The sequence below is a fragment of the Ursus americanus genome, chromosome 4 (assembly GCF_024610735.1).
Source record: "Ursus americanus isolate L20-20 chromosome 4, mUrsAme1.1.p, whole genome shotgun sequence".
Classification (NCBI taxonomy): Eukaryota; Metazoa; Chordata; class Mammalia; order Carnivora; family Ursidae; genus Ursus; species Ursus americanus.
This window is the reverse complement of record NC_142130.1, coordinates 11,386,542-11,401,034: the sequence shown is the minus strand read 5'-3', so window position 1 is coordinate 11,401,034 and position 14,493 is coordinate 11,386,542. Positions and strand designations below refer to the sequence as shown.

The window sequence follows — 14,493 nt, the reverse complement described above, 5'->3', positions numbered from 1 at the left end:
CCTCCACTGTGCAGCCCAATCATCCTTCAGCTGACCTTCAAAAAAAAAAAAAGTAACAACCTAGCTCATCAAAAGATACATTTTCCATTTGCTTTTTTTTAAATTAAAAGTAACAATTTAAAAAGAAAGAAACCTTGAAGGAATTCACAATCAATTGCCTGACTCATTTTGATGTCCTGTGCATACGAAGGTCAGGAAGGCTGTTTGCAGCCCACGTGATTAGATGATCCTGGTCTTCAAGGTTTCGCTTTCTTCCAACCAGTGTAAAATACCCACAATTCCCAGTATAAAAGAACAGAGACTATCTCCTTGGAGAATTCCACAGGACAATACAGGCACCCGAGCTGTTCTTCATAGAGTGCCAGGGCTTCTGTCAAATTGACACAGTTACCCTCTGTAAAATATTTCCCATCCTGTTTCAGTACTTTCATGGAGAGTTCAAGAGTCCGTCTGCGGGGCGCCTGGGTGGCTCAGTTGGTTAAGCGTCTGCCTTTGGCTTGGGTCATGATCCCAGGATCCTGAGATCGACGGCCCGCATGGCGCTCTCTGCTCAGCAGGGAGTCTGCTTCTCCTTCTCCCTCTGCCTGCCCCTCCCCCTGCTTGTGCACACACTCTCTCTCTCTCTCTCTCTCAAATAAATAAAATCTTAAAAAAAAGAAAAAAAGTCAGTCTGAGAAACTCCCATGTGGAATCTTCTTCTGGAGATGCAGAGATTGGAACACCTGTCAAATCATTAATCATGTAATCATATTCTCTCCCTTCCTCGACGTACCTCTTCCGTACCAGAATACAGTCTTCTATTAAAACCTGAGAGCAGTCTCCTTTGAGATTATCTAAGTGGTGGCCGCACGGTTTTCACAGGTGTTCTTACATCCATCAATCACCGTCGGTCAGTCTCTACCACAGTGACCATCTTTGGTTTCAGTCACTATTTCACATAATCTGCCCCCAGCTCCACAGCCTGGAATCAGTGTATCTTTGCCACCATAGTCTTTTACGCTGGCCTTTTCCAAACATGGCCTACGTACACCCAAATCACCCCCTGCCAGATGAACATCTCCAAATTGCTTTGAGTGTAGAATTTTAATATTCTTTTTTTTTTTTTTAAGATTTTATTTATTTATTTGACAGAGAGAGACAGCCAGAGAGAGGGGGAACACAAGCAGGGGGAGTAGGAGAAGAAGAAGCAGGCTCCCAGAGGAGGAGCCTGATGCGGGGCTCGATCCCATAACGCCAGGATCACACCCTGAGCTGAAGGAAGATGCTTAACGACTGAGCCACCCAGGCGCCCCTAGAATTTTAATATTCTTATTAGGTGAGTCTTCATCATACACCACTTTATCTATGTCGTACCCAATCAGGTGACCGTCGTTGGTGAGACCATGTTGATGACCCCTCCTCGAACTATGGGTGATGATCCTTCCCCTGCCCAGTATGGTCCTTACTCAGTTCTTTCATTCTTTCTTTACTTCGTTCAAAAGACCATCAACTCCCTGGCCTTGTGAATTGCCGTCATAACTCTGCAGGCCCAACAGCCCAATTCATGTGGGTAAATTTTCAAATTGGCAAAGCCGCTGTTTTCGTTTCTGTAAGTCACTAAAACTACCGTGGTCCTGCCAGGTGTGCCCCGACTCCGTCGTCCCTTTCTCCTGGAAAATGGATTGGAGACCCTTTTACAATGGTCTCACCACCAACGGTGCCAAGCGTGAAGTCCGGTGGCCAGGGCTGTGCTGCTGCCACAAGGAGGAGAGGCCCTGCACCCGGCCTGGGGGAGGTGGCCTTGGGAGAGTGGGGGCCTCGGGCATGCCAGGCTGCCCAGGGAGTGCCTCTCAGAAGAATTTTAATTTGAAAAAAGTAAAAGATAAAAAACGTATGTGAGAGCAAAAGACCCAACAAACAAGAGTCTTCCAGGGTATCCGCTGAGTAGCTTGGAAAGGGCAGCCCCTCCCTTGTCCCTCGGACGCAGCTCAGGAAATAACTTCTTACCCCAGTGTCTCCCCAGGGTACTAGAACTGGGTCTCCCAAGGGATTTCATTCACTGTTAACAGTCTTTCATAAACAGGAAAGATCTAGCTCAAAACACTCAATCTACAAGGCCACAAATCACTAGGACTCTTATCCCCATTTGGCTTTCTTACCTCATTGTCAGATACCAACACTGACGACATTTCACATTTGCAATATTGCCAGTTAAAAGAAATATATATTTGGTCATTTACATACATATTGTCCTCATCTATTTGCCTTCTTCCACAATTCCTAGCTCACAGCTCCCAGAAGCCTTGGAATTTCCTAAGTGCGAAGAGAGAGAAAGTTGTCACTTGTTATGTTGAAAATTGCCCAGAGCAGGCCCAGGCCAGGAGGCCCCAGAAGATGGAAAGTTACTAACAATAAGCTAGAGATAACCAGAAGCCCTACTGGGAGCACGAGATAACCAGTTTCTGCTTCCACAAACAGGCTTCCTGCCACAGGCTCCCTGCACTACTGTTCTGGCCTCAAGCTGCCCCCACTCCCCCAGTTTAAACCCACCTACCAGCAGTCAGCATAGCCCTTGGAGCCTGACTGCCTGCAGTGCCCTATAAGAGCCCTATAATCCCGTTGCCCAGGGCCCAGAATTTTGAGCACAAGCCCATCTGGGTCCAACGGCGTGAAATAAATCGAGTTCTCCTACTTCGAGTGTCACTTGGTCTCTCGCTGGTCTGATTCTTATTTTTCTGCAACAGTGTTAATGAGGTGACTTTTGCAAAGAACCTAAGGATGGAGTCTGGTGGCCAACGGAGCCAAGCCTGTGATCCAAGGTTCATAATTTACAGTCCCACGCCCTGACCCTCGGGGTGGGGAAAAGGGCTAGAGGTTGAATCAATTGCCAATGGCCAATGAATTAATCAATTGTGCCTATGTAAATGAAGCCTCCTAAAAATCCAAAAGGACGGGACTCCGAGAGCTTCCAGGTTGATAAACACATGCAGGTTTGGGTTGTGGTGTCCTGAAGAAGGCATGGAAGCTCTGTACCCTTTGGCCACACCTTGGGCTCCGCATCTACTCCGTCTGGCTGTTCCTGAATTAAATCCTTTTATAATAAACCAGTAATTTAGGAAGTAGAATATCACTCTGAGTTCTCTCTGGCAAATTAATCACACCTGAGAGGGGGTGTTGGGAACCAATGATTTATAGTCGGTGAGAAATGCAGGTAACAAATCTGAGCTGGTGGCTGGCGTCTGAAGGGTGGGAGGGAGGGCAGCGTTGTAGGACTGAGCCCTTAACCTGTAGAAGCTGTTGTTAGCTCTGGGTGGAGGGTGTCAGAATTGAGTTAAATTGTAGGACACCCAGCCGGTTTCCGGAGTATTGTTTGTTGTGGGGAATCCTGGCACGTGAGCACACACACACACACACACACATACACACCCACCCCTGAAATTGGTCTCCGAACACCATTTTTACGTGTGAAAAGCTGGTCCTAGTTTCTAAAGCAACTTCACATACATTTGCTCTTTTGATCTTCAACACGGCCCCTTGCAAGAGGTAGTGCCGTTATTTTCTGGATGAGAAAACAAAAGAGCACCAAGGTCATCCTCTTAGAGTCACGTGGAAGACAAAACTCCAGGTCTTCAGGGTCCAAACCTACTGCATGTCTCGCTTCCATTTTAAATTGCATAATGATCATAAGAAGTTTCAATTCTCAAAAAAAAAAGAGCAAAATCTTTGGCAAGTGCTCCTACATTTTTCCAGGGCCCCTTGGAAGAGTAGGTGCTGTGTTTTCATCACCTGGGGGGGAAAGACCGTGGTGAGCTGAATTTCTCCTGAGCGAGGCGCTGGCAGCAGGCTCGGGCTGCAGATGGGCAGAGGGAGGGGAGACCAGGGTGCCGAGCTCCAAGCAGGGATTAAACATCCACGTCGGAAGCGGAACAGCTGTAGCCCCTTTACATTACAGTTTTAAAATTCTGAGCGTGTAAAGAACTATAAAAATCACAAGTAGGCCCTGGATCATAACAGATGAATAAGGGATTTATAATCTTTAAACTGCAAGGGGAATGGCTTGCATTTGTACCATTTCCTATTTTGATTACGATCATTGTCCTGAGAGCAGATTCACGTCGTGCCTTTTCTGATTCTTTCTGCAATCCGTCACAAGGAGACAACAGCACTGCTGCTGTACATTCTTTGAAAGACAATAAAAGCCTATGTAACTTCAGACCTTCCCATTTGTTTTTTTTTTTTTCTTTTCTTTCTTTCTTTTTTCTTTTTTTTTAATTGCCATAATTTGATTGGGCAGTCATTTTCTATTGTGGCCTGTTAGCCACCTCATTAACCTGGAAAGGTGAGATGGTCTGGACAATTAACTTCCAGAATATTAGAAAGGTTAAAGCAAAAAGCCTGCTGCTTAGTGCTTTTCATAAACTAGCTCGAGTATTAAATTCTGATATCTTGTTCCAGGTTCCCAGCCTGTAATCATAAGAAATGGCACAAAGCAAGGCTCTTCCTGAATTGTTTTAAAATGACATTCTTCTCCTAATGCTTTCTGGGCCTCTGTAGTTTATCTGTCAATAAACCTCGGGGAAATTTCTATGCCTCCCTTCGCTACATCACCTCGCTGCAGCAGAATGCCCTTTATTCCTTAGTAGGGACTTTTTTCAGCTCCATCTGTTTTTCTTGGTATTAAAGGAACTTGCATAAAATTGATAAGAACCTCTATAACAACCAAAATATCCTGTTATTCTAGAAATTCACCATTCACAAAAGCAATGTGAAGATATCGGAAGCTCATATGCAAAGATACAAATGCACAAGCCTTAGAAACTGGTGGGCGCCTCTGGGCTCTAGCCTGGCGAAGAGCTCTTGCGCGGCCCAGCGGACGGCACAGCGGGGAGCGTCTACCTGTATCATCGCGCTACCCGAAGAGCCATCTGGAAAACTAGAGCCGCACCAATGCGAGAAAAATGGAAAAGGAAGACATGGATTATGTGACATTTTTCAGGTGTCATTCAGATCCTACCGCTGGGTAAATGCAAGGATGGCATGAAAATCCAGTAATTTCTAGATGAAGAAGGAAACATTAACTTTTTCTTCTCTGTGTTAGTTCTTTCGCTCTCGGCCCAGCTAGATTGCCCAGCCTTTTACAGCCTAGGAACTATATGGAGCATAAGAAACTAGTAGCAGACCCTCAGCTGACCTATCCTCATTGCTTATATTCCAACTGTCCCCTGGTGGCTTTATACTCAGGTGACACTTGGGACCTATGGGGAATTTCCCCTTGAAGGCTGCAAAGCTTAGCGTAGATTATACCACGTGTGGCATATCTAGGAGCTCATTAAAACATTTGGACACAGTGCTTTAGGATAGATTTGGCAGCCTCAGGAATTCCAGGTGGATATATAAAGAGCCTCTTGATGTTTGTTATTCTAATTGTGGTCATTATACAAACGTAAATGAAACGTACACTCTGCTCTTCATTTGCATGTAGATTTGGCAAGTGGTGGGGCGCCTGGATGGCACAGCGGTTAAGCGTCTGCCTTCGGCTCAGGGCGTGATCCCGGCGTCATGGGATCGAGCCCCACATCAGGCTCCTCCACTATGAGCCTGCCTCTTCCTCTCCCACTCCCCCTGCTTGTGTTCCCTCTCTCGCTGGCTGTCTCTATCTCTGTCAAATAAATAAATAAAATCTTAAAAAAAAAAAAAGATTTGGCAAGTGGTATTTGAAAAAAACAGCCTTGTCACCCACTTCTTTAACCAATCAGTATCCTTCTCAGACAATAGATTAACTCATGCATTTACCCATTCATTTATCCCACATTTACTCCACATCTCTCGTGCACCAGGCAGTGTGAGAGGGTAACAGGCATGGAATATACAAAAATGATGAGAGCTCTCTGCCCTGGGGGGGGGGGGGGAATCTAGACAGATAAATTATAAGTACTATTTGTTTGTTAAGTGATATAATTCGTGTACAAATAAAATTCTATATCGGGAAACCCAAGCAGGCAGGTTGGTAGAGTTGTTACTTGAGTCGGATTTGAGGAATGAGAAGGACGTTTCCAATTGGAGACAGCTCAAAGGACATCCTTGATAGGACGAAGAGCAAAGGCCGGTCGAAGACGTGTGTCAAGAGAATGCAATGTTAGTCCTGGCCTAAGAAAAATCTAATTCAGTAGAAGAAATCCACTTTCCATTGCTTCCTCTCCACCTTCCCTAAATCACATAACAGAGGCAAACTTCGATACAAATAATTTGGCACTTTGTTTCTGTTCCTCCGGGCTGTTATAAACAAAGACAAGATTTTGTTACAAAAGCCACAAAGGTGCCATGCTCTTTCCCATCACTAGCTCCCTTGATCTCACAGGTCGTTGGAAACAATCGAGTGCCGTGCAGGACAGACGATGTCTCAAGGAGCTGGTTACTGCCCCAGCAATGAAGTGGTCTGGGGACTATATTTTCTAAAGACAAAATGAAAACACGTGGTGTGGTAACAGGACAAAATTATCTTGAAGAACTGCCAAGATGGAAGGGCACAGCAACTCCCTCTCCAAGCAGGATCTGTTCTCCAGACCAGTGCTGCCCAGGAAGAATGTAAGGTGAGGCACAGATGCGAACCACATATGCAATTTAAAAAAATTTTATAGCCACATTGAAAACGTTTAAAAAAGTGAAATTCATTTTAGTAATATATTTTATTTAATCTAATCTATCGAAAATATAAATAATGTTTTTAAAGTAGTAACAAGATATTTCACTTTTTTTATACTAAGTCTTTGACATCCTCTATGCATTTTCCACTGACGGCACGTCTCCATTTGGACTTCCACACCGCAAGTGCCGAGGAGCCATGGGGGTCTGGTGGCTGTGGTCTCGAAAGGCATAGGTCTATACCTAGGAAACGATCCATGGCCCTCCCTTCCCTGCACCGCTCCCCAAATAATCAAAGGACTATGTGACATTGCTCAGGCACTCCTGGCTGCCCTAAAGGAAAAACAAATAGTTAATTTACAGAGAACACAATCCTGCATGACCTGAGTCTCCCTCCATTTACAAATGTCTTAGCAATCTACAAGAACAAAGCATTTCTATCAATGGCTTAGCTTCCAGAAGGACATGTAGATACAATTAAATGTCCTTATAACCTGCAGCCCATTGACAGATGCTTGAAGCAGGGAGAGTGTCATGTTCCTCCAGGAAGTTCCCAACTATCCTCATGTTAATGCCTTGCTGAGGGAAAAACAACCTTAACTTGACAATGGCAAGGCTTCTGGTATCCTGTGCCTCTTCTTTAACATATGAAAATCCTTTCGAAACCTCCCTTTTCCTCACCTTCGCCAACCCCATAGTATATAATCAGCCACCCCTCATAACCCGGGGTGGGGGGGGGAGCAGCTCTTTCTACCCACGGGTCCTGTCCCCATGATTTAATAAACCATCATTTTGCACCAGAGACATCTCAAGAATTCTTTCTTGGTCCCCGGCCCTGGACTCCACCCCACTGAACCTCACCTATATTCTAAAACTACAACAGGAACACAAAGTAAAACGGGTCTTGGTTTCTGCTCTCTGAGTCTTGTTGCAGAGAAACAAGTAAACAGGAAGGATGCCATGCCTCGAATCTCTGACAGTGTGTACACAGGAAGTACTCGGGAGCTCAGAAGAAAGTCAGGAATGAACAAGGAAAAGAGGAGAGTAAGGAGAATTATTCAGAGCACTGTGGGGTTAGTGAAAGTTTAGTTAGACAGCTGTAAAGTGGAAGGGAAAACAAACCTTGGAAGAAAAAGGAATATGTGCAAAGACCTAAGGCACTATTCTGCAAAAGTCAAAAGTAAAAGTAAAACGGGGCGCCTGGGTGGCTCAGTCAGTTAAGCATCTGCCTTCAGCTCAGGTCATGATCCCTGGGTCTTGGGCTCGAGCCCCATGTCAGGCTGTCTGCTCTGTTTCTCCCTCTCCCTCTGCCCCTCCCCCTGTTCATGCTCTCTCTCAAATAAATAAATAAAATCTTTGGGAAAAAAAAGTAAAACATTATTTACAATAGCCAAGATATGCGAGCAACCTAAATGTCCATCAACAAGTGAATGGATAAAGAAGATGCAGTGTGTACACACACACACACACACACACACACACACACACACACACACACACAGGAATATTACTCAGCCATAAAGAAGAACGAGATCTTGCCATTCACAGTGACATGGATGGAGCTAGAGGGTATTATGCTAAGTGAACTAAGTCAGACAGAAAAAGAAAATACCATGTGATTTCATTTATATGTGGAATTTAAGAAAACAAACGCAAAACAAAACAAGTGAACAAATATATCAACGAAAAAGCAGAAACAGACCCATAAATACAGAGAACAAAGTGCTGATTACCTGAGGGGAGGAAGGGGGGGTGATGGGCAAATGGGGGAAGGGAAATGGGAGGTACAAGCTTCCATTTCATGAAATGAATAAGTCACAAGGATAACAGCTACAATACAGGGAATATAGTCGACGGTACTGTAATAGCTTGTATGGTAACAGATGGGAGCTACGCCGGCGGTGAGCAGAGCGTATAGTGTAGAGAAGTGGAGTCACTGTGTCGTACACCTGACACTAATGTAACACTGGGTGTCAGCTACACTTCAATAAACAAAATAAATACAAGGCTTTAGCAGTGGGGTGGGGGAGTAAAACTGTAATGAGGGCGTTCTGAGGCTGTCGGGGAATATGTTAGAACGTCCGTATGTCTGTGTTGCATACACCCAGCCACAGCTGGCCGGCGTGGACCCAGAGAACCTGCAAGCCTCCGATACCTAGTCTAGAGTCTTCTGATAATTGCCAGGAAAATCCCTGCACTTGCTTTTAGACGAGGCAGTAGATGCCTGTTATCAACACTCCAGAACCAAACCAGAAATCCAAAAAGCGAGGCTGCAAAGGAACGTGCTGGACATGAGTGTAAAGTACTGTCATAGGTGCTTAAACTTACGGCATTTCCAAACCAAAGGCTGGGGGCTTAAGGTCAAGATGTCTTGCTTATAAAATAGAACGTTTTGTACCAATTCGAGAACTCTATGCTAAAATATTTTCGGCAACAGTAACAGAATTACCTTGACCTAGGTTGACTCCCTTTGACTTTAAGGCAGCAGGCAAGGTTGCCCTCTGCCGACATCTCCAGCTCCCCCCACACACACCCCCACCCTGACACTCACAGGTGCAAGGATGCTGCACTCTAATAGTTGGTGAATTACTCACAGCTCCCGAAATACAGAGCTGCAGTCTCTCCCAGGTGCACACCTGTGCATGTACGATTCCCAGAATGCACTGCTAATTTCCACCCGACCAACTCCTTAAAACTCAGCTCAGGCACAACCGCCTTGGGGAATCCTCCCCACCCTCCCACTCTCCACCCCTCTGGGTGGGTGCTGCTCTTAGGTGCTCTCACAGGCCCCAGTGAATATCCCCACCACAGCTTTTTCTTCTGTTTACTTGCTATCTTGTCCCACAAGCCTGTTAACTGCTAGTGGGCAAAGATTTTTTTTTGATTTCTATGTCCCTACTCAAGTGCTAAGTGACGATAAATGAATAAATGAATGAATCAATCCGTTCATCTTATTGTCTTTCGAACAAAATGATTGGGGTTGAAGAATTTATGTGTTATGAATAATTTACATACAAAAGGCAGAGTTGGGGCCGAATATTTTTTAAGGAAAATAATGCATAGGAAAAGATATAAAAGGTTATAATTAATTTAAAGAGAGGCAGAGTTTGGGTGCCTGGGTGGCTCAGTCAGTTAAGCAGCTGTCTCCTGATTTCCGCTCAGGTCATGGTCTCAGGGTCCTGGGAATGAGCCCCGAAATGGGCTCCACGCTTAGCAGGGAGTCTGCTTAAGAATTCTCTCCCTCTCCCTCTGCCCCTCCTCCCTCTCTCTCTCTCTCTCTCTCTCTCTCTCAAACAAATAATCTTGAAAAAGAGAGAGAGGAGAGAAAGGTAGATTTGGGCTCAAAGTAGAACTTTCTAACAACTGGGGCCATCCCACAAAAGAAGGGCTTGTCTCTACATAGGCAAATCATGCCAGTGGGCTGAATCAGCCCGTGCCTATTTTTGTAAATAAAGTTTTATCATAACACAGCCACACCCACTTGTTTACCCATTGTCCACAGCTGCTTTCACACACACAGACAGAATTGAGTAATTATAAGAAACCCTAGGGCCTGCAAAGCCTAAAATATTTACCATCTGGCCCTGTACAGAAAAAGTTTACTGACCTCTGGTCTACTAATGAAGTTGTGAGTTTCCCATTATAGAAAGTATTCAAGTAGAGTCTGGATCTGTCCAGGATGTGGAAGAAATATGTTATTTTAAAGGGAGAGTGGCAACCTTTAAATTTTCTCCCCTCTGGGCAGGTCTGTGATTACAGGCCTACTTTTCTATGACAAAAACAAGTCATACTCTCTAATTTGTCTCTGACTGACAGCCCTATAATGGGCAGCATTGCTAGGTGGAGGAAAGGAACTCATTGCCCAGCCGTGGTTTAAGTAATGCACCTGACTCCCTAAATACAGTTTACTGGCGCTCTGAATAATGAAAGAAATAAATTTTTGCCTTCAAACATCACCAGGGCACTATCATAGGAAGCTGCTGTGAAGGATTCAAAGGAAGCCAAACGGGCAGTGACCTGACCTGCTGCTAACTCTGTATTTCCCACAGACCTAAACCCAGGCTCTCCCTCTGGACCACACGTATTAATCAGCCGGCGGCCCTTCAGCCTTCTCTGCTCTTTATGAGGCTGGGTGGTCACGCTGGGAGCAGAGTCACCTATGAGATTACCTCTCCTGCTTATTTCTTCTTATCAACTCCCCCCAACAGGGCTCAGAGGTCAGGTCCCCAAGGCTGCTTTGCCATCCTTTGGCGGGTTTATTTACTGGGAATGACAGATTCTCAGAGTCGAGCGCTCGGGATGAAAAGGAATTGCCTTTCAGAAATCATTCCATCTTCACATGTTAACATGAGACCTGTGAAATGTTCATGCTGGACTAAAACGAGGTGTGTACAACCACTTGTTGTGTATTAGGAGGGCTGAAACGTCTGCATGCTTCCAGACTTTTACAGAGGCTGTCCCTTTGGGTGGAAGCAGGGAGGAGCCACGGCATCTGGAAGACAGGAGGCAAGGCCGTATCCTGCCACGGAAGGTCTTGCTGCAGGAAACCAGCCACGGACAGCAGGGTGGGGGCAAGCGGTGTCCTTGCTCCCGCCGCCGCATCGGTACGGCTCAGCGGCCATCTTAACACGTTTATGGTGTCATTAGGTGTATTGTTCTACAAATAAAGGAGGGACGGAAGCTAGCCCCAAAGACTTCATTTTTTTTTTTTTAAGATTTTATTTATTTATTTATTTGTCAGAGAGAGAGAGAGCACAAGCAGGGGGAAGAGCAGGCAGAGGGAGAAGCAGGCTCCCCGCTGAGCAAGGAGCCCAACACGGGACTCGATCCCATGACCCTGAGATCATGACCTGAGCCAAAGGCAGACACTTAACAGACTGAGCCACCCAGGCGCCCACCCCAAAGGCTTCATTTTCAAGTGGCTACATGGGCTTTCCCCAAAGTCACTTAGCATTCATTCAACCCCCTTCAAATTGCTCCTCACCAAATACGTCAAGTCCCAGGAGATGTCTGCTCAAGGATGAAGGCAGCTGAAAAGACCCCCAAATATTTGTGGTAGAAATTATTTATGGCTGTCTTTGACTTCTGTGGCCGCATTCGAAAATGCTTTCGGGTTTCCAGTAAATATTCCTCCTTCCCTTCCCGTCCCTTTACACAGTGGCTGTCTCCTTGTTGACCACAGCTGCTGTGCCAAGGAGCTACACTCTTGCTTCCAGATTTCTGCCGACTCTTGCTACCGGTCTGAAGGAACTGGCTGCTTTAGAAGGGAAGGGAAGCAATCTCTCCAGCATCATGTAGTATAAAGGGAAGATCATGTAAGTTATAGCTGTCTGGGGACAACCTGCACAGATCCCTGGCGTTGGTTCCCTCTTCTTCTTCCTCCCCCACTCCCCAGTGCTGGAGGATACCTGCTGCAATAAAAAATAATAGAGAAAATTTTGCTCCCATGAAACCTTATTGAAATGCTCCACTGGAAGGAGAGACTGGAGGTCAGTAGGGGAAACGTTCGGTCAATGGGATTCAGAGCGTCGCTCCCTCTTCTGTGCTCCTGTGGCACCAACAGGCTGAACCGTTCCACGGCATTTATCAACTCGGCTCTGCACTGTTGTCTGTCCATGTCTATCCCATCCACTCATAGAGCATGGAAAATTCCTTAAACGCATGCTCTCCCTGCTACTTCCAATAGCTCCCAGCACAGGACTTTGCACCCTGAAGTCATTTGAGATTTTGGGGGAGGGGTGCTACTTTTGAAGCCTGGGAGCTAGTTTGAACACATTTTAAGAATTTTTAAAAGTTTGGAGAGTCACCTAAACATGGAGGAGAAGGGATCAGATTGTTTCATTCTTCCTTACTGCGGTAGAGAGAATGAGGGCACCCCAGACTTGTCCAAGTCCTAATCCCCAGAAGCCATGACTATGTTGTGTGACATAGCAAGGGGAAATGAAAGCTGCAGATGGAATTTAGGTTGCTAATCACCTGACTGTAAAATAGGAAGGTTTCCCTGGATTATCCGGGTAGACCCAACATAAACACAAAGGTCCTTGTAGTGGAAGCAAGAAGTTACAGAGCTAGTGTCAGAGGAAGGCCATGTAAGGAAGACTGCTAGCCATCGCTGACTCTGAGGATGGAAGGGGGCACAAGCCAAGCCAGGTGGGCAACCTCTGAAATCTGGAAAAGGCAAGAAAACAGATACTCCCGCCAGGGCTTCCAGAAAAGAAGGCAGCTCTGCCTATTCCTTGCTTTTAACTCAGTTCTGACTTCCAGAAATGTAGGATAATAAGTTTGTGTTGTTTAAGCCACCAAATTGATAAACATTTGTTACAGAAGCAGTAAAAAACTAATCGACTCAACTATCCAAGATTTGTGGAAAAGGAAAGAAAGTTTAATGAGGAAGTATTAAGGAAGTTTAATAAAGAAGGGAGTATGATTTCATGGAGAAGGATAAGGTCCCCCAATTTTCTTCCCCAAAAATGTCCCTCCCACTTCCCACTGGGCCTTGAGAACTGGGAAAGTAATATCTCAGTCAGTTGACTGGGACATCATCCCTGGTTTCCGTAAGGAAACCTTTTTTTTTTAAATTTTTTTTTTCAGAAAGAGAGCACGTGAAGGGGGAGGAAGGGCAGAGGGTCAGGAGAGAGAGAACCCAAGCTGGCTCCACTCTGAGTGCAGAGCCTGCTTGGGGCTCAATCTCACAACCTTGAGATCATGACCTGGGCCAAAATCAAGAGTCAGATGTTCAGCCGCCTGAGCCACCCAGGCGCCCCTCTGCAAGGAAATCTTACATCAGTGGCTGTCAAGGGTCTGTTTTTCACAATGGAAAGCCACTTGCTATAGTGCCTGGACAACAAAATGTCACTTGAAAGTGGTGTCCCCAAACCTGGTAAGCAATAGATGTTGCCCATGGAGACAGGCTTGGAACCAACAATACTGGCTGGAAACAAAGGTGATGCATGGAGACACAGGTGTTCCAAGCCAGGGAGGAAAATAGAGAGAACTGGGCTCCAAAGGCCATCTTTGCTAATATCACAATTTTGCTTACTGTCAAACACTTAAAGGGGCAGGCTCCCCAGTTCAGTCTTTATGGAGTTGATTAGCCTGGGAGGGCTGCAGAGACTGCCTCCATTACATCCACGGAGTGAAATAGGAGCCTCCAGGGTTCTTGTAATTGCTTAGTACCGAGGTGCAAGTCAAACACGTTTATGGGAGTTGGCCTCTAGCCCACTTCTTATGAATACACATAAACGCACCTTTTATTGCTCAATAATGTTTTCCCTTTTGCAACTTTTTATGAACCATTAAAAAAATGGGGTCTGTATTTTAATGTTTTTCCAAAAAAGGAACCACAGAAATACCAAATCTTCCAAATGGGAACTCCTCTTGCCTGCTGCCTCAACCAAAAATTATTCGCCAAGGGAATGGTCGAAGCCTCAGCATCAACAGCTTGATATTAATTTGGTCCAAATCCAACTGACTTGCCCCCCAGACTGAGTTTCCGCATTCCTCTTTACGAGCCCGACCTCAGCGTCTGGGTGCCGAGGTGCAATGCAGCAGAACTCGTCAGCTCTTTATGCCTTATGGGAAGAGCTCCCCACTGGCTCTGTTACCAATCAGTGTTCTCCTGCCTTGGCTCCCATTCAGAAAAGCGAGAAGCTCTTTCCTCCATACCTTTCATTGCCACCTCTACACCATGAATCTAACCTTTGTGACCCCCTACCTGGACCATTGCAATAGCTTCCTGAGTACCCTATCTCCGGTATCCACGTTCTCCAATTTCCATAACTAACCACATTGCCGCCAGTTTAATATCTAAAGGAGAGATACAATCCTATCATCCCAGCTTAGAGGCTTCAAAAATTCTCCACTTTTCACCCA

At 45.6% G+C, this 14,493-nt stretch overlaps 1 pseudogene; it reads right to left on the bottom strand.

Moving 5' to 3' along the window:
* Window positions 1-236: 236 nt before the first annotated feature.
* Window positions 237-11,243, bottom strand: LOC123786441 (spermine synthase-like; annotated as a pseudogene).
* Window positions 11,244-14,493: the final 3,250 nt, after the last annotated feature.